General features: G+C 39.5%; 1 long non-coding RNA gene across 1 annotated transcript; it reads left to right on the plus strand.

Annotated features, from left to right (window-relative positions):
* The first annotated feature begins 257 nt into the window (after positions 1–257).
* On the plus strand, positions 258–22,734 carry LOC132761891 (uncharacterized). Its single transcript, XR_009630018.2, has 4 exons — positions 258–387; positions 20,210–20,346; positions 21,217–21,620; positions 22,113–22,734. It is a non-coding gene; the product is annotated as an uncharacterized lncRNA (long non-coding RNA).
* Positions 22,735–24,366: the final 1,632 nt, after the last annotated feature.

Here is a 24,366-nt window from a genome sequence, read left to right on the forward strand (position 1 = left end):
CCCAGAATGGGATGGGACTCTTCCTCCCTCTGCTGATGGAGCAAGCATGAGCTTAGTGGAGTGAGACAAGAGCCCATGGCTTGCATCTGGGGAAGAGGGGAGCCTCTGTTTTCCTTCTTGTCACTGTCAATAGCAGGATGCTAAATCTGTCTCTCAGATTTGGGGGGGGGGGGTAGGAGGATTTGCGTCAATGGGTGACTTTTATAAGAATGTGTGTGGGGCAGGGGCTCCTGGTATGAGAAACAGCTGCTGTTTGAGTCACCAAAAGAGAAAGTTTTCTTTCTGACAGACCAGGGGGATTTACCGTCAACATTGCCTAGAACATGAATGGCAGAGAGAGGATGGAAGCAAAAGGGAGGCAGGCAAGGAGAAAAGAACTACATCCAGGTATTTCTTTTTATTTGCACATTCCCATGAGCTCTCTGTGGGAGTGAAGGAATTTTGCTAGCCTCACAGCTGGTGAGAGAGATGGAGTGGGGGGAAAGAGACCAACTCTGTTTATTTTATATCACTCCCCTGTTTCTCACTGTCTCTCACCATACTCTGCCTTTCCACTTAGTTTTTTGGCTTTTCTTTTCAAATGTATTTATTTATTTTAATGCAATCTAATTCACAAAGTAATATTCATTCAAATAGGAAAACTGCAGAGAAAAGAGAAAGAAAAATCATATAGCTAAAACTAAAAATATTACAACAGTGAGACACAATAGGGCTCTGACTGCTGCTCTGTACTAACTGTAATGAAGCGGGGGCAGGGGGGATAAAAAGTTATATTATTCTATCATTAGAGATCCAACTAAATAATCCTATTAATTACTAATAATGGTAACTACAGATTGTTGTTGTCCTGTGCAGTCAAATTGGTCCAGGCCATTGGCAACCCTAGAGTGGGATTTTCTGAGACTAAGAGTGTGGGACTTGCCCTGGTCACCCAGTGGGTTTCAATGGTCTACGGGGATTGTAGGACAACAAACCATTAGACCACACAATTATATTGTTAACTTTCTTATATCTCACAATGTCCATAAATGATAAGTACTTTCTTTATATTTGCCTTACTGGGTCACCTACCCTAGGATTCTCCCCTCTTTCATCTTGGCCAGACCCCCAATGCATAGGACTCACAGCCCCAGCTCCACCTGAGATCTCAGGCAGATCCATAAAACCCATGATCTTTACTCACTGTGCTGCTAAGGAGTTTTCAGGCAGAGGGATATGGTGGGGTGGGTATGAGAAAAACAAGGGTAATGGAGTCAGTAGCAGAGTATTGTCAGCTCTGGAGTTTGGTTCAAGAACCTCACCATGGATACCAAGGTCTGTGGAGGCTTAATTCACATTACACACATAATACAAAATACAATCTGTGCAAAATCAAAGGTCACTTTTTGGAATTCTTGCAGGGGGAGGGGGATATTTCCAAGCTGTTAATGACTGACTCCATGGATCCAAAATCCATAGATATGGCCTACTGTATTCAGGTTCCCACTCTGGCAGCTACAGTGAATCAGAGCAAACACTAGAACCACTGTTCTGCCCAATTCACCTTTCAGCTTCCCTCTTCTGGAGAATCACCCTTAATCTCTTGCCTATGTAAGAAGCCTTATGATCAACTACATGCACTATGGACTCATCTGAGAGACTTTCCTGTTAAAATGATGGTGGTGCCAAATGGCTAGAGAATACAACCTTAGAAAGACAGAATGCATATTGGTTCCTCTTCCATCTAGTCTTCCTAACACTAGTCAGCTTGCAGGAGGCTTCTATTATCGGAATGTCTCATTATTGCTATATCAACCTACATTTCCCTTAGCAAGTGTGTTAAGGTTGGGTAGTCTTACAGCTTTGACAAATTTATTCTGTTGTGAATAATAATAACAACAACAACAACTACTACTACTACTACCACTACTACTACTACTTTATTTTTGTATCCTGCCACCATCTCCCCGAAGGGACTCAGGGTAGCTTACAAGTGTACAAACCTGGTCAAACATAGAATTAAAACATAGCACAGTAAAATTTATAAGAACATCGTAAAACAACATAAAATAACATTATCAAACAGCCAATAGACAGACATAGTTATAAAATTCCCGGGCGGGCAGGGCTTGTGTAATAAAGTTGTAAGGACAATGCAGATAGAAAAAGTGCAGGAGCCAGATAGGGCTAGAAGCACAAAGTAAATTAGAACACAATATCTATAGGGCAGGGAGCAGTGATAAAGTGCAGGAGCCAGATATTGAGTTATGGCTGGGGGGCAAAATAATCTAGTGAACTGTTTAATCAAAGGCACTATGGAACATCCACGTTTTTAGGTCTTTACTAAAAGGAGATAGGGCAGGCACCAGTTCAATCTCCATATCTTTCTCACAATCTGATATAAGATGGGATGGACCACTAAACATTTCTGAACAGGATTATCATGGTGTACGCACATGTGAACATTTATGTTACACCAGGGATGTTGGATTGAGGTCATGGTCCCATAGATAATCTGGATCTAAGTTGTATATGTCATAACCATCACTTTGAATTCTGCCCAGGAACAGACCAGCAGCAAGGGAAGCTGTTTCAACAAAGGAGTTATATTTATGTTTCTTGTAACCAGACCTAGACCCAAGCTCATCCCAAAAATAGGGATTCCCCATTTTTCCCAAATTCTAGTTCAGCACTTTAAGCACTGCACTGGATCCTTAAAGCCTGCCAAGCCACATTGCGGAAAATGTGCCTCCCTAGATGTTTGAATCTGTCATAGCAAGGAGTGGGGAGAATGAGAGGGAGGAGGTGCTCTGGTGCATAACACTAAAAGCTAATACTTATAATTATGCCATTTGCTTTCATGAGTTAGAGGTCTTCTTTCCCAGATGTGCAGAGTACAGTCTTTAGTTGTCAGGTATATATTAATTTGAGTTCAAAAGGGAGCTAATATAAAAATTGGAGTTAAATAGTATGGAATGCAGAAACTACCATCTGTGACAATTAAATTAAAGCTAGAATATATGTAAAATGACCCTTCACAGCAGTAATAGTGAATTATGATAGCCCTGTAATTTTACAAGTGCGAAGTAAATTAACAACTGTAATGGGACAGGAAATGAAGAAGTTCTAGCAATGAACAAGACAGGTAGGAAAGGAGAGTAGGAAGCCGCACCATCTGTGATAAGTGGGAATGGAAAAGGCTTGTGTGGAAGTAGCTGGCTGAAGTGTGGTGAAGGTTATATGAAGCCAAGTGGAGACACTTGGAGTGAGTAAGATAAAGCTGAGCTAATATGAGGAAATAAAAACAGCAAGGAAGCAAGCTGAAACGGAACTGTTGCTGAACATTGTGAATTACATGTAACAACATGAAGGAGAAACAAGTAAGAGATGAGGACAGGGGAGAGGCTGAAAACTTACCACTATTTAAATTTACATTTTCTTCATTCCACTAGTTTAGCTTTTTAGGTCAGTTGTGGTGCCAAGTAATGAACAATTGTAAATTTGCCAAGTTAAATGAACTAACACATCCAAAAGCACCATGGCAGTTTCTGTTCTTTCCGGGAAAGGTGAGAACATGCCCTCCAACTGTAGATGTTGAAAATAGGAACACTTATTCTACATTAGCAAAGGACTCTGGGCATGATGAGTGGACAAATAAATTGAGCAAGCAGCCATATGTGTGGAGTCTTAGCAGAAGTAGTAATTCAGGGCTTATTGCAATACTATTTTCTGAATAATCATTGTAGTTGTAAATTACATTTTAAATGCCATAAGCTTTCTTTCCTACTGTCATGAAGCACATTACTCTCAAAATACTATCATTTTGCAGAATGAAAAATATGCATAATAATTGTCTTTGGTTCCCAAGTAGGAACCCTGAGTCTTAAAGCCACTGAAGATTGTGTCTATAATCTTCACTGTACATATCCACATAAGAAATAACAATAACAATAACAAGAAGAAGAAGAAGAAGAACTTTATTCTTATATCCTACCACCATCTCCCCAAAGGGACTTGGGGTGGCTTACATATGGGTCAAAATGCCCATAATACATAAAATCAAAACAATCCTTTAAAGGAAAAACACAATTAAAATATCAACATAGTAAAATATAACAATCCAGACAATTACATAAAACATAAGAATATAAAACAGCAATGTTAAAACTTAAAACAATGCTCAACAAAACCAAGTAGACACACAAGTTTGCTTCCTTTAAATCATTACTCCATGTCCCACAGAGAAAAGAAAGAAGTCAATGCTGGGAGCATGTAGGAGAGAAGTATGCCTGGTTGAGTAGAATACTGTTTCTTAAACTGTGAGTCCCGATCCCAAATGGGGGTCTCCTTAGCTCAGTCTTGGACTCCTGAAAAATTTGACAACAGTAGAAGTATTCTGAATGCCACCTACTAGTTGTTTTAGATATTTACACAAATCTATTGTGCAGTGTTTATAGGGGATTCTGCAGAAGATGCTGCAGATGTGAACCACTTTGGGTCCTGTTTAGGGAGAAAAGTGGGATACAAATAAGGCTTTATTATTTGTTGTTTGCATACCAAGCTACCTTGTCTCTCTCCTGAGGAATCTGTACAAGGACCAAGTAGCAACAGTAAGAACTAACCACGGAACAACAGACTGGTTCAAGATTGGGAAAGGCGTATGGCAAGGTTGCATACTCTCACCCAACCTTTTTAACTTGTATACAGAACACATTATGCAATGAATGCAAGGCTGGGGTTAAGATTGCTGGAAGAAACATTAACAGATATGTAGATGACACCACTCTGATGGCCGAAAGCGAGGAGGAGCTGAGGAGCCTTCTAATCAAGGTGAAAGAAGAAAGTGCAAAAGCTGGGCTGCAGCTAAACATTAAAAAAAAAACAAGATTATGGCAACAAGAATGATTGACAACTGGGAAATAGAGGGAGAAAATGTGGAGGCCGTGACAGACTTTGTATTTCTAGGTGCAAAGATTACTGCAGATGCAGACTGTGGCCAGGAAATCAGAAGACGCTTACTTCTTGGGAGGAGAGCAATGTCCAATCTCGATAAAATAGTAAAGAGTAGAGACATCACACTGGCAATGAAGATCTGCATAGTCAAAGAATGGTATTTCCTGTAGTAACCTACAGATGTGAGAGCTGGACCTTAGGGAAGGGTGAGTGAAGGAAGATAGATGCTTTTGAACTGTGGTGCTGGAGGAAAGTTCTGAGAGTGCCTTGGACTGCGAGAAGATCCAACCAGTCCATCCTCCAGGAAATAAAGCCCGGCTGTTCATTGGAGGGAAGGATACTAGAGACAAAGTTGAAGTACTTTGGCCACATCATGAGGAGACAGAAAAGCTTAGAAAAGACAATTATGCTGGGGAAACTGAAAGGTAAAAGGAAGAGGGGCCGACCAAGGGCAAGATGGATGGATGGCATCCTTGAAGTGACTGGACTGCCCTTGAAGGAGCTGGGGGTGGTGACAGCCGACAGAGAGCTCTGGCATGGGCTGGTCCATGAGGTCACAAAGAGTCAGAGACGACTGAATGAATGAACAACAACAACAATTTGTTGTTGTTGTTGTTGTTGTTAGATACATAACAAGACTAGTACACAGCAAACAAGATTGCTATGCTGGCTTTTGTATTTGATCACATGTCGGACACTTCCCAAGTGTCTAGGACTGTATGATGTATTGGTGAATAATGCATGCAGATCCAAGTAGGGTGGAGTTTTGCAGCTGACAGATGGTAATTTTGTCAATGCAGTCCAAGGTCTTTAGGCACTGCACCCAGTGTGCCAATCACCACTGGGACTACCTTTACTAGCTTATGCCAGAGTCTCTGCAATTCTATCTTTAAATCCTTGTATCGTGTAAGCTTTTCCAGTTGCTTTTCGTTAATCCTGCTGTTGCTTGCGATTGCAATATCGATGATCCATACTTGTTTTTTTCCACAATTGTGAGGTCAGGAGTATTGTGCTCTAAAACTCTGTCAACCTGAATTCAGAGGTCCCAGAGTAGTTTAATTTTTAAATTATTATTATTATTATTGTTATTGTTATCATTATATTTTACTGATACAAAAATACAGTACGTCATAGCAAACAAGATCTATATGCTGGATTTCATATCACAAAATCACAAGTCAAACACTTCCCAAGTGTCTAGGGCTGTGTGATGTATTTTCGAATGATGCGCGCAGATCCAGATAAGGTGGCCTTTTGCAGTTGACAAATTGTGATTTTGTCAATGTTTATTGTTTCCAAATGCTGGCTGAGATCTTTTGGCCCAGCACCCAGTGTGCCGATGACCACTGGGACCACCTGTACTGGTTTATGCCAGAGCCTCTCATCATCATCATCATCATCATCATCATCATCATCATCATCTATACTTCATAAAGAAAAAAATCAGCCTGTTTAGGAAGCCTTGCAAATAATGGTTTCTTTGCGATAAATGTTTGATTTTTATACCTATTTTATATACTTATATACCCCAGGGTCACATTAAAATTTTCGGGTCAAAAGGGATCACAAGTGGAAATGTTTAAGAAGCCCTGACATTGGCTTCCCTTCTTTTTTCCAAAGATTTAAGAACAAATCTAGATATTTAATCCCATGAAACCAACCCCTATCATTATCAGAAATTCAGTCTTTGATCCTGCACTGTTCTTCTGGCACAACCAACCTGATTAACCATGACTCTTTCCTCCCATTTCCAGCTCAGACATCAGAGAACAAGAATGCTTCATCTCTAAGCAGCACCACAACTTCTGCTCTAAAGTTTTACATTACTGAGGGGTCCTAAAATTCTGCTCTATAATATTAAATTTCTAAGTGTTGATCCTGAATATTTTTTTTAAAAAAAGAAGGAACATTTTTTTAATTCCATACTGCTATTATTCTGAAATGGGAAAGCAGAATAGCTTTTAAACTAAGATATTGAGAGTGAGGTGGAAAAATAAAGGATATTCCTAATCATTAACATTTTTTCTTACAAATTAAAATTGGCAAATACCAGTTAAGCTAAACTAAGGTTCCAGTCCAAGTGTTGATGTAGCAGAGGCTTAAGCATTTGCATAAATGACATCAAATAAATACTACCAGATCATGGCAGCCCTTGAGCCACAGAATGTTCAGTGACATGGTTCCTCTTGAGAAGCTCTGCTTTCTTCATAGCTGGCAGTGGGGAGGATCCCGTGAATTTTCTTTGCAGTCTAAATGGTTTCTTTTTTTTATTTAACTAGTTCCTTTCCCCACCCTTTAACAATATGCATAATATTCAGCTTTCCCTATTTAAATAATAATTTCCCACAGGGCTTTGTACCAAATACATTGCTAATATGTAAATTGATTAGATCAACTGCCTTTCCCCTGGACCAAGCTCTTCTCTAAAAGGGCTGACAAATTAATCTAGCTCACCCGGCCTTTGGTTATCGTATCTTTCATTAGATCCAATTTGCCAGTTTCTATAGTAAATTTAATTATTCTTCCCTTTAATATTTATACTAGATTGGATATATCATAGTTTAAAATTAAATCAGCAGTTTTGAAGTCATTTGAGCTAACTTAATTCTTTCCTTGTCATCAGTTACCATTCTAGCTGATAAGCCTTCATGGATTTGTCCCAGTTGGGCCATGTTCTTCATGTAGAAATCTCATGTTTGCATAAGGACACATCTGATCTCCAAGATGCAAATTAATTAACAGTGCAATCCCGAGTCACATGTGTGATAGCTAACTCAAACATATGCCACCAAAAGTAAAGTTAGTGGGAAAGTGCCACAAAGTTACATTTACACCTTTTTGGAAAAAACTTATTTTGATGATGTTTATATTGAAAGGGGGCATTGATTTTAATTCTCTTAAATATAGTATGCTGTTTACTTTAACTCTAGTATGCTGTTTACTTTAACTGGGATTATAGTATTTTAATCTTAGTTTGTGTGCAGAAGGAACACCTACTTGGAACAATTGATCTATATAAATAGAAATGTAATGTTCGTTTGTGGGATTAACATAACTCAAAAACCACTGGACAAACTGACACCAAATTTGGACAGCATACACCTAACAACCCAATGAGTGACCATCACTCAAACCCGCCCCCACCCAAAAAAAAAACAGTGAAAGGAACTTTAAAACCCAAACATGATAAAACAAGGTGCTGTAAATGACCCACTGGCCACACACCCCTCTTGCATGAGGGGAAAATAACAAACAGCTGCAGGGAGCGTTGAATGCTCTGGTGGACTGGGCAGACAGACCTTCAGCTTATCCAGGCTCCGAATTTGGTGTCTCCCCCCTCTTTCCCACATGCCAACCCCACGGAGCCCCTTCCTTCCTCGCCTTTAGGCCTTCCCTCCCCCACCACGCCAGGGCCTCGCATGGGCCCTCCTTACCTCCCTCCCAGTCTCTGTGCTCTCTTTGTTGGCCCCACCAAACACAGACCCCACCTCCTTCTTTTCCCCCTTGTGAGGCAGGCGGGTGGCTGCTCCATGCGGCTGCCATTCGCCAGACTTCACTTTCCCTTACCTGGGTGCCAACATGGAGCTTTACACCTCCCAGCCTCGCTGGACCCAGCAGGGGCAGGAGGCATTTTTGAGGAAGGAAAAGAAAAGGGGGGAAGGAAGAAGGAAAGAGAGAAGGAGATAAAAAAAGAAGGAATGAAGGAAAGAGGGAAGGAAGGAGAGGGAGGGAGGGAGGGAAGGAAGCAGATTTTTAATTGAATTGCTTTTTAATGTTTTCTATTTTGATTTATGGTATATTCTAATCTGCTTTCAGTCCTGGGAGGGGGGGGGGAGGCAGAATATAAATAGAATAAATGAACAAATGGCTAAATATAACCCTTTTCTGCTGGTTGATCTCATAGCTTGCCAACAGAACTATTCTGTTGGCGAAGATCTGTCAGCAGGAGAGCAAAAAAACAGGAACAAAGAAAGGGATAGTGTGAGAGCAGCTGAACTACTGTGAAGGGAATTTTGAATCAACATGGCTTCAGTGGACTTCATATTGCATTGAACTGGTCATTGACTATTAAGACCAGTTAAAATTGCATTCTAAGACTGCAGCTCTATACCCACCAAGTACGTCTGATTGAATTCAGTTGGACTTCAAAGTCAGTGTAGCAAGGCCTGGGCTGTGTACTAAATGTGGGCTTACTATAGATTCAGGCAGGTTCTTTTGGGGACTTTCCTCCCATCTTGGATGCATTAGCTTCCATGTCTTCAATTTTTACATTCCTTAAAAAAACACAACAATTATCCTTTTGCTGTGACCATTGTCAATATTCTTTAAAAGAAAAACTGTGGCCAAAATATGCATTACGCCATTGTGCCATGCCTACAACGTTTTATGAGACTTCACTTTGCAACGGCCTTACTTATTCTGTTTAATGTTTAGCTTTTATTGATGTAACTCTACAATCCCTTGCCATCTGAAATAGCTTTTAGGCACAAACCCAGTTCCCTATATTCTTTAGCAATTCTGTCTTTATTCCCACGTCTTTTCACTTCTGCAGTTAAAAAAAAAACCCATAACTTTTTTCAATTATAAACTGTTTTATGCCTGTTTCTTAATGGCTGTATCTTTTTTTAAAAAACTGACTATGCTGCTTGTATGTATAATATATGCCATGTAGTCATTATGAAAAAATTCTGCTTCTCTTCTGCATTCAAAAGTAAGTTGCTGACACACTTACCCAGCTCCATATTTATTTTTAACAGAAAAACATCTTCTATGACCTGATTCCACAAGCTGAGGCACCATCATATTGTATTTCCAACAGTATTTCAACAGAATAATTGTTCCTGCTCTCAGCCCAAATACATTCTTTTATGCATTTATTAAAATATTTATATCCTGCCTTTTGTCTGGAATAGGACCCTTAAGGCAGTTAACAGCCAGCAGGTGAAGCAAAACGGCCAAATAAAACATCATAATGCCCTTGACAACACAGTAAATATGAATATCATAAATTAGAAGCAGAATCAGATGACCAAAATAAACTTATTTCAAATGATTTCAAAATGTGCCCAATCAAATTCAGACCCAAACAACAGAGTTTTGTAACTTTTCTAGTTATAGACAGAACAAGAAAAAGGTTGGCTATAAAGGATCTACATAAGATAATAATATCAATGTATATCCCACAGCTGAACACCAATATAACAGATCCCTAAAAAATATATCACCAAATATCACATCGCTGGACACCACTATGAAGGAATGAACATATCACAACCAGTGATGTGAGGCTGGAGGCTTATTGATAATATGTCTGGGCAGGATGGGTCTTCCTCCAAAGGTTCACCTTTTCCTCAGAAATCCTACCCCTGTGCCTCCAATTTGGTAGCGAGATGTACATAGATGTGTGTAATGGTAGAGTGAACACTGCTTGTCTTTTAATCTTCTTTTGGTTTAAAGCTGCCACCAACCTAAGCTGCCTTAGGATTTTTAAAATGAATTTTTGAGGTAAAGTTTTCCCATTTCTGCCAACACAGCTTTTCCCCTGGCTCCCAGAATGACTGTTTGGATAAGAGACCTTTCTGTAGTATCAGGCTGTTGAAGTTACTGGAATTATCACAAAGGATTAATGATGGGTTGAGGAACGATAGAGACTATTTTTGAAAGTTAAATAGAAAAAGATTTATTTATAAAAACAGACAACTAACTACTTCTGAGAGGCACAAAACGCTTGACTTGATACAAAAAGTATTACAGCTTGATGATTGCTAGAATGAGTTTCTTCACTTAGTTACAGTCAGAGCTAATAAAACAGATGAAGCTGCTAGTAACAAAAATCCCTCACTCTACTTCAGAGAAATAGTAGTGAGTTTCTGACTAACCTATCCTATGTAGTCCCCTGATTTATCAGCCAACTCCTCCCAGAGTTCTTACTGCTAACCAATTCAGTCTAGAGAGCTACTCTCTCGTGCTATTCTCACACAAGAAATCAGGTTGCTCTCTCCCTGAAAACCCAGTTTCAAAAACACTTCTTCTCCCACCAGCTCCCAGTTCTCAAATCCACAGAAGCTGAAATATTTTCCCTCCTAAGACTTGGCTCCTCCCATCTTGCTCTAGCCAATCCCAGGAGACCTCAAACTCCTCCCATCTTCCAGCTATCCTTACTCAAGATGGCTGCTTCCCTGGCTTACACTCTCAAAATGAAGGATTGCCATACTGTTATCCAGGCTTCTTTTCCAGCCTACTAGGTAAGATTCACTACATTGGCCAACATGGATGTTGTGTTTTTCTATCCTATCTTGGATAATGTAATTATTAGCTTTTTGGACTATCGAAACCCAGGTTCAAATCTTCACTCAGTTATAGATGTCATGCAATGAAGTTGTATTGGGACTGGGCTTCTCTAAGGCCCCATCAACACTGCCATGTAATGCAATTTGGAGCTGTACTGTAAGACTCCCTTAAGTGGAAGGAAAGTGCTTGTCCTCCATTATTTTCCTAATCCCAACTTTCAGTCACAGCCATCCTCTACCACAGTAGCTCCCAAACTTTTTTTGACCAGGGACCACTTTGACCAGGGACCACCCTCCAACACAGAGGCGGCCCTAGGTAATTTTCAATGGTAAGCAAACAGTATCCCCCCCCCCCCCAACCAATCACTGGTATATATTTTCTTCATGGGAGTTCTGTGTGCCATATTTGGTTCAATTCAATCATTGGTGGAGTTCAGAATGCTCTTTGATTGTAGGTGAACTATACATCCCAGTAACTACAACTCGCATATGTCAAGGTCTATTTTCCCCCAAGAGTGCCTCAAGAGCACCCCTGGGCAAAATCAACTATACTGCAAATGCTTACTTTGTATAATGGGTTGAGCCGCCCCTGCTCCAACATTAGTACCAAAAGGGTTACAAATCACATTTTGGTCAACTTTAGATTCAGTTTGGTTATTTGGGGTGCTGATTCAGACAATTGCATTGGATAGACTGCATCAGCTCTAGTTTCCGATACAGAACATATGCCATCCAGTAGTCGCCATCTGCTTGCCCACAGAAAACCATAATTAATAATCTAGAGCCACCGATCTTCTTTTAGGTCAAGACCCACAGGTTGGAAACCACTGCTCTATCAATATGACTATCCTGTCTCTGGTGGGAAGTGTAGAGAGAGGCAAGGAGAAACCCATCAACTGTGGTCTTGTTAGTGGTGCCTCTGCACAACACACACACCACTAGTAATAAGAGCCAACTTTATGTTGTGACTAAAAGCTGTGGTTTGGAAGATGGGGGACTTTCATGTCACTTTTACCATACTCCATCCTGCTCCATGATTTGTTCAGGGATAAAGTTCCAGGAGCCCAACGTCATATACAACCTGGCAAACATAATTAGACCAGTCATAGTTTTTCAGCCTAGTCTAATGCACAGATTTCTGGGCTTATAAAATGTGTTGGTAATGACATTTAAAAAAAAAAAACCAATACATTTCTTTTGGAGCAATACACACAATATTTATAGAAAGTCATTTTAGGATCACTTCCTTTGGTGGTGTTACCCAGTGCAATTTGCATTCCTCACATCCCACAGTGATGCCACTGCTCCAGTTGCTTACTCTTCACCCCATTTAAGCAAGCATATGAAACTGCTTCCAACTACACCAAAACTCCAAATTTTAATTATTTTCCTCCCCTTCACAACCTCTTCCCAAAAAGAAATCCTCTTCCTCCAAAAGACAAGAAGATTTAAATTACTTGCTCCATTTCGTTCAATGCTTTTTAGTTAGGTAAAGGAAATCCTTTGCATTGGCAATATGGCAGTAGCTTCCCCCACCCCCACCCTTCTTCCAACATAGGCAGATAAAAGAAAAACCAGTTACATTTTCTTACTATCCAAACTCCAAGCAATCTTCAGTATTGTAAATTGAAGCATCTAAAACTGTGATTCACCCATATTTATTTCCTGGCCAAAATATGTATAGTGTCATGATGAATTATTCTGCACTTAAATACACATGCATTCTTTGTACAACAGTCATGCCTTTTTTGTCCAAAACTCCCATGGTTTTTTGTGCATGGGATAGTCACAGATCTTGAAAAGTTACTTTTTTTAAAAAAAAGGAATTCATCCTCTCAATCATTATAGTTTTTTTCTAAAGTAGCCCACTGATGAGGAAAACTGCATTATTTGTTGCATTTCTCATTATTTTTCATTAGCTTTTATTCAGTTTTAGGGAAATCTCCTAATATAAATAAGAAATTTGGGGGAAGTTCCTATCAAAGTCTCTCTAGCAATGACAAAAATGGGTTTGAAAGGAATGGGATGGTATTGATACTACTCTATGGAGAACTTCAACAGAACTCCACAATCTTGGCTGTTGTCTTTCCTGTCAGGGGTATGAAAAATTATTGCTGTGTCTTAAAATGAGCTTTCCAAGGTGCTGAACTTATTTGGGTAAGTTAAGGCTTAACACCTTAGATTGTTCCCTTAAAATCAGGATTAAAGCACAAACTCCCCCCCCCCCACACACACACACACACACTTGAAGCTACTATTGAAGTTCCCCAAAGCCTTACCAGACATACCATACAGCAGGCCTGCACAATATGCAGCCCTCTCAAGGCTTTGATGTGGCCTGCAGAGGTTCTGAGCCTAAACCTTAGAGATGGAGGTCCCATGCAATGCTCCAGCAGAGTGGCAACTGGAACTCTCTATTCCTTCCTCCAAGTGTTTTACTTCTACAACTTTCCTTTCCGTATGCACCAAAGCTACAAAACTAACTTGTGTCAAAGCAGGCACCACACCAATAGATCCAGAATTGGAAACACAGCCTGGGGAGGTTGTTGGACTCAGGTTGGAGTCGTGGGGAGCATGGATGAAGTGTTCAGGGGTATTGGGCCTTTATTCAGGGAGCTTGGAATCTTGTGCTCCAGATTATGTTAAAATTTAACATTAGAATGGTCATTTTAGAGGAAGAAGGAGGCAGTAAAAAATAAGGGCCTTTCTGCTCTTCCTTTCTCTTTGCCTCTGCTGTCTCCTTCTCATCCGGCAGCAAAACCACCAAGTCCACACCGTTTGCTTGTGAGGGGAAAACTTGGCTACAGTGCTCTTCCTGTCTTTTTTTCCTCTGGGTTGCCACTGTAATCTCCTCCTCCTGTGATGGGAAAACAGCCATTTCCCTCTCTTATGAAGGAAGAATGTAGCTTCATTGTGACGTTGTTGTGAGGCCTTCCTAGCAAAGCGAATAGCACAGAGTTGGAGGTTTTGCCTCCCATTGGAGGAAACAATAGAGGCAACCTAGAAAAGGACTGCAACTCACCATCCTGCTGAGGGCACACAGGGAAATGGAGGCTAATCCTCTTTGCTCCTTGCTTTGAGGGGAAGGTACCCTCTCGGAAACTCAGAGTGAGGCACTAAAAACCTGTCTGTGGCCCAAAGTGATTTCGTCTATTTAATTTCGGCACCTTACTATTGCCAAGTTGTGCAGGCCTGCCATAAAGTACCGGATTCTGAATTTATAGTCCACTAACCAAGCACAAAGGAAGATGTCAAGCTGGGAGAGATTCCAGGTAGTTATTCGCATATTCTAGTTCGCTATTGAAATGATAACAAATTTTGTGTTGTCATACTAATGCTATAGCCCTTCAGATCACAACAGGGGAGCACATTTCCTCTCAACTCGGTATCTTGCTATCTTTCTTTAATCATCCTGATTCTTTCATCTTGCTTATTTTGCAATCTCTAGAAAAATGGATTGTCAGAAGTGGAGGAGGATGACGTACATGATGGAGCAATCTTTAAAAACAAAGCAAAACATCATAGTATTTGTGCTTTGTTCCACATGGCATAGCTGCTGTTATTAAACAAGAAGCAAATTCACCAAGAGGTTTGGGTCTTTGCCCTCCTCGTGGCCAAAATGTTACATGGATTTTATCTATTTGTGGATATACCTATTTAACCAACTGGAACGGTTTTGTATATTTGCTTTCTGATGCATCCTTTATAATGTGAGAAAAAATAAAACACAACAATTTGTTTAATATTTTCTGGTTTTTGTCTTTTTACATACACTACATTAATTACAGTTCAGAATTGAGTTGCTCATTGAAAGCTAGTACTTCATTTCTGCATTCAGTTACTATGTTATCAATTAATCTGCAGTAATAGTATCACAGTTCATAGTTAAATGCACCATTAATTTCCTTTAGAAAACATCATTTTATAGGGGTTCTTTATAGTACTTTAATACATCATTAATAATAATAATAATAATAATAATAATAATAATAATAACAAGAACAACAACATAATAATAAAACTATTTCAAAAATATTGTAGGCAGGATTCAGATTGGAGGAAGAATATATCTTCAATCTATTTTCAGTGTGCACATTCCCTTTTTGAGAATGAGAGGACTCGAATTGTTATTTTAGCACACAGCTTTCATGTTATGCTCTTGCTCTGCTAGTTTGGCTCTTCCTCTTCTTAGCTTCCCTTTCAAGCTCATTAAGTTTTTCTTTGTCAGATGATGACTTTGTGTGACATATGGGTGGCTGAACATGCTATTCAACAGATGCCCATGTCATTAAAATGTACCATGGGTCTGGTATGCTTTATGGTTAGTTTCTTGGTGAGTTTGCTACTGTATTTTTTATGGTTGTTCTATTTAGCCTCAAGCAACTTGAGCAGATGTGTAAGATCAGTCCCTTCTTTGTCTTTATTTCTCTTGTACTTTCATTCCAGCTGTCTTCTCATCAAATTTTAGCTGGTGATGTCACAAAAGTCAGCAAGGAAGAAAGTTATTGGTTCTGCACTAGTATTTATTATGAGCAAGGAATAACACTTTCTTTTACAGTGGGAATATCTGAGCAGGTCCTTCTCTCTGTCCCACCATACCACAGGTTCACAGCTTCAGGCTTTTTTAGTGTCCTCCCCAAAACTCTGGAATTCTGTTTCTGGAGTGACTGGCACCTTCTCTCCTATCATTGCGTAGGCAGCTGAGGAGCTTTTAGCAGGGCTTTGAGAGGTGGTTGCTCAAAGGTGAGGCAGGACTTTCAGAACCTGCTGTCCTGTTTATATGTTATTTATTTTTAATTGTCTTCTTTTAACTCCTTTTAATTCTATTGTCATTTTAATTATATGTTTAATGTTTGTCTGAATTTTAGAGATGTGTCTAATTTAACATTTGAACCTATTTTAACTTTACGTGCCAGATGAGAAAGAGCTAAATAGAAATAATTATCATTACTATCATTACCATACTCATCCTTCACATTACCTCTGCTATACAGATGGCTAGGCTGATGTTATCACAATGGCATCTTTTCTATTTCAAATCAGCACAATTATCAGAGGTTGTCTATCATATACACAGAAAAACAAGATCCTCATGCAGGGTGTGTCTTTTTCAGCAGTGAATCGCAAATTCTGGTCCCTCAGATGTTTGCAACTTGAACTTAACAAATCCTTAAGCAATAGCTGACACTTCTGGGAGACAAAGTACCATTTGAGAGCCATTGTTTTATACCAGATATTTATACCTAACTAGCTGTGCCCTGCCACGCGTTGCTGTGGCCTATAGTAAAACTTATCAAAGTTGAGGTAGATATCTGGACTAATATGAAAGAGAGGTACCTACCTATTCCTTCCCCCTTTTCCTCCCACTTTCTCTCCTTTCTTCCTTCTCTACCTCTTTCTTTCCTTCTTTCACTACTTGGTTTCATCCTTCTCTCTTTCCTTCATTCCCTCCCCCTTTCTTCCTTTGCCTTTCTTCCCTCCCTGTTTGCTTCCTTCTTTCTCTTTTTATTTCCTTTTATTTCACCACCATCATAACAATAACAATTTTTTTAGTTTTGTTGTTTTGCCGTTTTGTGAGTGTGTTGTTATGTTGTTTTTCATTTTGAGTAGATATGTTTGTACCTTGTGGGTTGTGTTATGGGCATGGGAATTTTGGTTAAGTTTCGTTGGGGTTTTTTTTTTAGTTTTGTTGTTTTGCTGTTTTGTGAGTGTGTTGTTGTGTTGTTTTTCATTTTGAGTAGATATATTTGTACCTTGTGGGTTGTGTTATGGGCATGGGAATTTTGGTTAAGTTTCGTTGGGGTTTTTTTGAGTTATGTTGTTTTGCTGTTTTGTGAGTGTGTTGTTGTGTTGTTTTTCATTTTGAGTAGATATGTTTGTACCTTGTGGGTTGTGTTATGTCCATGGGAATTTTGGTTAAGTTTCGTTGTGGTTTTTTTGAGTTTTGTTGTTTTGCTGTTTTGTGAGTGTGTTGTTGTGTTGTTTTTCATTTTGAGTAGATATGTTTGTACCTTGTGGGTTGTGTTATGGGCACGGGGATTTTGGTTAAGTTTCGTTGGGGTTTTTTTGAGTTTTGTTTCCTCGTTGGATGCCCCTAACAAATTTATATATATAGATGTTAGTTTATTAAAGTCTCATACACACAATCATGGCACTCCAGAAATTGAAGCTTGTGAGAAATATTTTGGTATGAAATGTAAACAGCATGAGGAAATCTAGAAAAAAGAATGAAAGTTGAAAATTTATCTCCCACGAGACATTAGAGGAGAGGAAGAACTCCAAGTGCCTTTGGTGCTAAAATGATGAGGGTGAGGATTGGGCTTCCTATTTCCGTGGTTCTCTGTAAAGATGGGTTTATTCTCCTTTGGGATTCTAAGATAACAGTGAAGGATTTGCACAGTTAAAAATAGTATGCTAGCTTTGTCCATTCCTAGAGATATTGAATCTGGCACAGTTTGCACCTTTTTTTTGGATTGATGTGGGTTACAGGGAACACACAGTTCCCTGATCGAAACAGTTTCATTGTATACACATGCATTTCCAGGCTCAGCTTTCAGAATGATTATAAAATCTTGTGTGGTTTAGGTCCAGATTATTTAGCCGTTTTGAGTCTCCTGCAGGAGAGATAAAGCAGAGGATAGATATAATAATAATAATAATAATAATAATAATAATAATAATAATAATAATAGCTTATGTCCCTTTATATGAACATATCTGAATTTTGCAGTCTTTGGATGTGGGCTTTCTTTCATTCCCACTACCCTCATAGACTCATTTGATGTGGACATGGGAGAACGCCTTTTTTGGTAGTGCCTTTTTGGTAGTGATTCCTAGGCTACATAATTCCATTCCATAGTTCCATGCCCTTTCTGCTTTCTTTTCACTAGCAGGAAAAAAACAATAAAGTCTGAAAAATAAAATAGCTTTAAAGTATCAATTGGTTCTCTTTATTTCATTTTAATTGGAAGCGATGATGTGTGGATACGCAATGGATTACAGGGAAGAAACAATTAATTAAGAAATAATTACTACAGCTTACAAAGCAGGGATTCCTCAGAACAGGTTTCAGCACTAGAACTGTGTATTGCACTGTCTGTCAGTCCACCAGCAACCATGGAGTCCCTACTGCTTACAAGACAATTTCAGCTGTTCGTTGTGTAGCGTACTGTCCGAACTAATCAAGTAAGTATAATTATATTTAAAAGCACTAGGCTAATTACAATTAATCAGAAAAATAATTTGTGTGTGTGTGTTCTGTTAGTGTTCATTTAGTTTAAATTGTTTTAGAAATATTTAGATAAATTTAATCTCATAGTACATAGATATTGAATAATCTATCTATATTTAAAAGGGACATGATTCTAGGCTAAACTGCATCTCTTGATCAGACAACACTCCCCATCCCCAATCCTGACATCAGAAGGCAGCAGCAGCTGTGAGTGACTGGAAACTGTTTTCTTGTCAATCAAGGTGTAACAAACTGGCCTTTCCAACCCCTTCCCCTTAAACAAGTTCTCGTCTAGGATAAGAGTCAGAAGCAGAATCCCTTTCACAATTCCTTCTGGCATGGAGGATCGTTATGAGGAAAGGGTTGGAAATATCAGTCTGCTGTGCCTGGAAGATAGGAGAACAGACCCCCATTGATCACAACTGCTGCTGCCTAGTAAAGCAGGATCAAGGGACTTTGGTAATTTCTGTACATTCACTGCACAGTTGAATACATGGGGACTGTAAAGGAGAATTAGTTGTGGATGTGTAACTCTAGATCAGTGGTTCCCAACCTGTGGTCTACAAGAACTAAAATATGGTCTGCAGCCTCATTGTTACTCCACTGTTGCAACAAGAGCGACTGGCCTCTTGAAACCCTCTTAAAGTGGGTTTTCTGTAGGGGAGCAGATGACAACTACTGGATGCCATATGTTCTATACCAGAAACTAGAGCTGTTGTGGGCTATCCAGTGCAATTTTCTGAATCAGCACCCCAATAGCCAAACCAAATCTAAAGTTGACCAAAAACTGATTCATACTAATGTTGGAAAGTGGTCCCTGGTCAGAGTGGTCCCTGATCAAGTGGTCCTTGGTCAAGTGGTCCCTGGTCAAAAAAAGGTTGGGAACCACTGCTCTAAATGAAAAATTCAGGCCATTTTCTGTAACAAGAAAGGTTGCAATTTTTCTTAAGAATTCAATTAGTAATTTTAGCACTTCTCCTCCCACTGCAAGAAAATATTTTAAAATAGTAGCTTTTCAAGACTATTTGTAGTTTGAGACTTATTTTGCACAAAAATGTACAACCATTTCTTGCACCAAAAACTGTTTTTTGCACAGAAATTGCTATTTTTTGAACAGAAAATGTTATTTTTCACATAAAAGTACTGGTAAAGTTTTAACAGAATAGTACAAAATAGTAAACTCTCATCACACCAGGGTTTCCTGACATTCAAAACATTTCAAAGCATAATGGCAACATGTTACAATTACACAAAAAATACAGTTTTTAATGAGTTATCAAATTTTACTAACCATTTTGAGCCAGAAACAAATCTAAAAAATAACTCCACAAATAGAAAATATCTCATTAGGCCTTGTGTTGCGAGATTGCCATCTTGCAAATGACTACAGCTAGGAGTTATATGTGCTCTGGAAGACACATCTAGAAGTAATCCTTTGAAACTCTATGCCTTTCAAATGGTAAGGATTTCCTTCATGTACAGTTTGTGGTTGCAAAGATATAGCAGTTTCAAATAGGATATATCATTTCAAAGCACCTTGTATTTTTAAATAGTCTATCCATTCATGAAAGGCTTTTTGTTTTTGTGGAAGATGCATCATTAAAACAATTTGGTTCATGAGCTGCAGAAAATGATTTGAAGGTGTGTTTTTAGAGCAGTTCGTTCCTGTGAAGCAATTTCACCAGTTTAATCTAGTTGCCCCTTTAAATAACTTCTGGCACCCCCTTCCAACTTCTGTTCTCTCTCCTCCACACAGAAGGTCCAGATGGATGCAAGCTGTTTCTACGATGTGTGACCATGACTCCATTTAAAAATTCCTTCTGCCAAGCATGAGAGGAAAAAACCAGTCAAGGCAGGTGGGGAGAAACGAACTGGAACACAGATTCTACAAAGGTAGGCACTCTATCAAGGTGGAGATGTGATTCCTGTGAGCAGTAGTCATCACCATTCTTCACTGCTCTTGCAGTATTATCCCTTTCTATCTGCATCCTCGATGAAACCAGGCTCCTCACACAGTCATTTTGCTACCTTGTTCCCTAACTTTAGTTTAGCTACAGAGCAGGCCAAAGGAAGGCATTGTGATGCCCCAAGAAGAATTCTGCTCCCACAAATGAAAATGTTCATCAGCCCCCAAATTTCTAGCATTGCAGAAAGTGAGAGTTCAATTTCTCATTCCCCAGGTAAATTTATTTATTCCTTTTGTTTGGATGCCTGAACTCTATTTCTAAATGCCTGATTGGAAGTTTAAGTTACTGCGATGCAAGAAATTCAGAACCTAGAAAAACATTTCATTTAGGGGTCCAAAATTCTTATTAGAGGGAATACCCTCATTTTGCCATTATACCACTGTAAGGACTGACCCTGCTTATCAGCTAAGATCAAGCAAAATCTGGGGCTTTAGACTGTTGACAAACCATCATGTTATTGGAAGAAGATGTAAGGTAGGGCAGACATTCTATAGATGCGTGGTATGCCCCTGGGTAGATGGGTAAAGTCTGCCCACAGAGATTAAGGACAAAATGGGACATTAGAAGGAGGAGGAGGAGGAGGAGGAGGAGGAGGAGGAGGAGGAGGAGGAGGAGGAGGGGAAAAGAGGAGGAGGAAGGAAAGGGCAAGCTTCCTGTGTCCATATCCTGTGAAATTCTACTATATCCAATTTTCTTTTGTCTTCACATTGATTTAAATTTTATTTGAAGCCTTATAATATTTGTTAATCCTGCCTCCTTTTCTTTCCAATTATAACCTGGCCCAACTAACTCCCAGCCTCTCTCTTCATTACTTGTTGAAAAGGACAAATGCCAAGAGCCAAACATATGCTTCAGGAATACCAAATCTGTCAGATTTAAAACACCCCGCCCTTATATGCTGCCTGTTGGCTTCCTTGTTAAGTGCAAAGGCTCAGATGGGACCTGCTTCGGGAGAACGGAAACAACTCGAGGCTATGAGCACAAGTTGAGAGATACATTCTTTCAAGCTCTTGCCAAGTCTCCAATCCAGCTGGGCATTTCAGTCTTGTTGCAATACCAAGTTAAGACCACGCTCACTAAAAATTAATGAGGTGGATGAGGATGTGGCAGCAGGCACAAGAGATGTACAGAATCCAGAAGAGCCTTCAGGAGGAAATAAGCAATGAAATATCCATATGGCTGGAATCTTATGAAATTGAGGTTAGTGAATACAGGTTATAGAATATATATAAATATATATAAATACAGGTTAGTGAATTTGATTTGTTCCCAGACATTACATTTTGAATAGCAAAGTTGATACCAAAGGCAGATATAAAATTAGAACAATTGGGGTAAGATCCTACAAAAAAGGAAAGAGAAGTTCAACATGTTTCAGAAACATTTTATTCAAAACTAATAATGTGCACTTATGAAATGAAATACCCACAAGAAGTAAGCTTTATATATGGAGGAGACGAGTCAGGTAGACTAATTTCTTTTCTCACCTTCTTTCTGTTTTGTTGTTTGCATAAGCTCAGTAGGGGATTCTGGAGGTAACTGCTGTTTTCCATGACTGTTCTAAGCAGGCAAACATAGTTGCATTCGGACTGGTTAGAGTAGGACCACAGTCTTGCACAGTTTAATCTTCGTTACTTCATTTACTGCAGGGACACTGCTGCAATCTAATATCAACAATCTATTTTTCTCCAGACTTCATTCACTATCCTTGTTCTCGGCTGCTCTATAAACTGGGACAACTGATTTAAAATACAAGAAAAGAAATTCCAACTCAACATTAGGAAGAATTTCCTGACACTAAGGTCTGGTGAGCAGTGGAATTGATTGCCTTGGAGGATAACAGATTCTCCTTCTTTGCAGGTCTTTAAACACAAGTTGGATGGGCATCTCCCTGAATCCTTTAGATGTGTGCATGGCAGAGCATTGGACTAAATGGTCTTTGAAGTCCCTTCTAACTCTCAAACCCATCATTTAGGTATCAGCCAAGCGAACATTGCAGAAAACACACAGAGGTGAATTTTTTGAGAAATACCTCCTGAATGCCAGCACAGCATTGGGGACATTGAGATCCAACATTGTTTCATTGTAGCTTCACTTTGCAACCCATATATTGAATACTAACATATGTGGATCAATGGTCAATATACATGGCTAACAAACACTGTATATTTGCAATGCACAATATGCAAATGCATAGAATCAACGTGAATTCACACCCTAGGCTATATATTTTAATATACTACATTGTTTGCAATAATCCAATCACACCAGTATAAGCTGGATAAAACCATTATGCATTGTCTAACCCCCCCCCCCCCCCTTAAATCACTCCACATCCCTTTATTAGCCTCATTGTATTAGATGTGCACAGGATAGCAACTGTCTTTGGACCATACCTCTGGGTTTAAGCTGGTATATGAAATACTACTGTCATGATATAAAAGTCCTGTAATAGTCTGTCTACAGAGCTGGATGCCAGTAGAGACCACAGTTAGGGTTCTACCTTTGAGCCAGCAAAACCCAAAGCTGGTCAAACCTGAAGGCTCGAGACCTGAAACCTACCTGTAAGAAAGTTGGCATCTACTGTGCCTAGTCCCAGTACAAAGAAACACAACCCTAATTAAATAGTCCTATGATCACAGGAGACTCCAGCGACGCAATGGGTTAAACCTTTGTGCCAGCAGGACTGAAGACCGACAGGTCGGAGGTTCAAATATGGGCAGAGAACAGATGAGCTCCCTCTGTCAGCTACAGCTCCCCATGCGAGGATATGAGAGAAGTCTCCCACAAGGATGGTAAAACATCAAAACATCCAGCCGTCCCCTGGGCAATGTCCTTGCAAACAGCCAAATCTCTCACACCAGAAGCAACTTGCAGTTTCTCAAGTCACTTCTGACATAGAAAAAAAGGAACAAGAGCACAACCAGCATGCCTAGCAATAACTCCTGGATAGGCAACAAAATGCCAGGCTGTATGCACGAGTTATCCCATTAACGGTTCCTATTTGTTGGAAAGGGATGGATTTGGAGCAGCAGTATAAGTAGCCTCAGTTCAGTTTCAGCCATTCCCACAACAATATATTTATTTCTTGCTATCTTTGAAGCTGCATCTTCCTGCTAAGTGTCCTTGGGTATCCATCACTGGCTTCAGTATTATAGGTATACCCTCATATGTGCTGAGGATGAGGTTGTGAGAGGAAAATGAGATGGTTGCTCTAGGCTGATTAATTTGCTTTTTAGTCTGGTAAAATGTTTGGAAGTAAGGACTTCATATCAGTTTCACTAAACATGAATATTTTGTTTGGTTGTGCCTTCATGTGTATGCATTGTGTTATGCTAAATAATAAACATTCATGTTTATAAAATTACATGAAGTGCCCTGGAGGACAAGAGGCTGATCAGAAGGACTGTCTTCGTGGCTTTCTAGGGCTTCATGCAGAGGGGCATGATCTGGTGCTTATAAAGCCAGGAGGAGGGTTTAATAGGCTACTCAACTGAGCAGCCACTTCATGCATCAGCAGCTGGTCAGGATGAATCCTTACACTACCCTCTGCAACCAGATGCTGTCTGAGGTCATGCATCTGCACAGCCAAGCCAGAAGGCACCACAGCTGGAGTATCTGAATTGGGTCTGACACATACACCCCAGTGATATAGGCTTAAGATTTATACACATCAAAATCATTCATCTCAACGAAATATAAATTTACATGTATAGTTTAAAAATGAGGGAATAGGCCTGCTGGATGAGCTAGGTCTTTAATTCTGTTTTAAATTCTGACAGTTCATTTAGCTGTTCTGGAAGGTCATGTCACATTCTAGGGAAGACAGATGAAAAGGTCCTTTCAGACATTAAGAGCATAGACTATAATGTTATTACTTATTATATTTATTTATACCTTGCTTTATCTCTCCTGCAGGAGACTAAAAGCAGCTGATAACAGAAGG

This window comes from Anolis sagrei, chromosome 1, assembly GCF_037176765.1.
Source record: "Anolis sagrei isolate rAnoSag1 chromosome 1, rAnoSag1.mat, whole genome shotgun sequence".
Lineage (NCBI taxonomy): Eukaryota > Metazoa > Chordata > Lepidosauria > Squamata > Dactyloidae > Anolis > Anolis sagrei.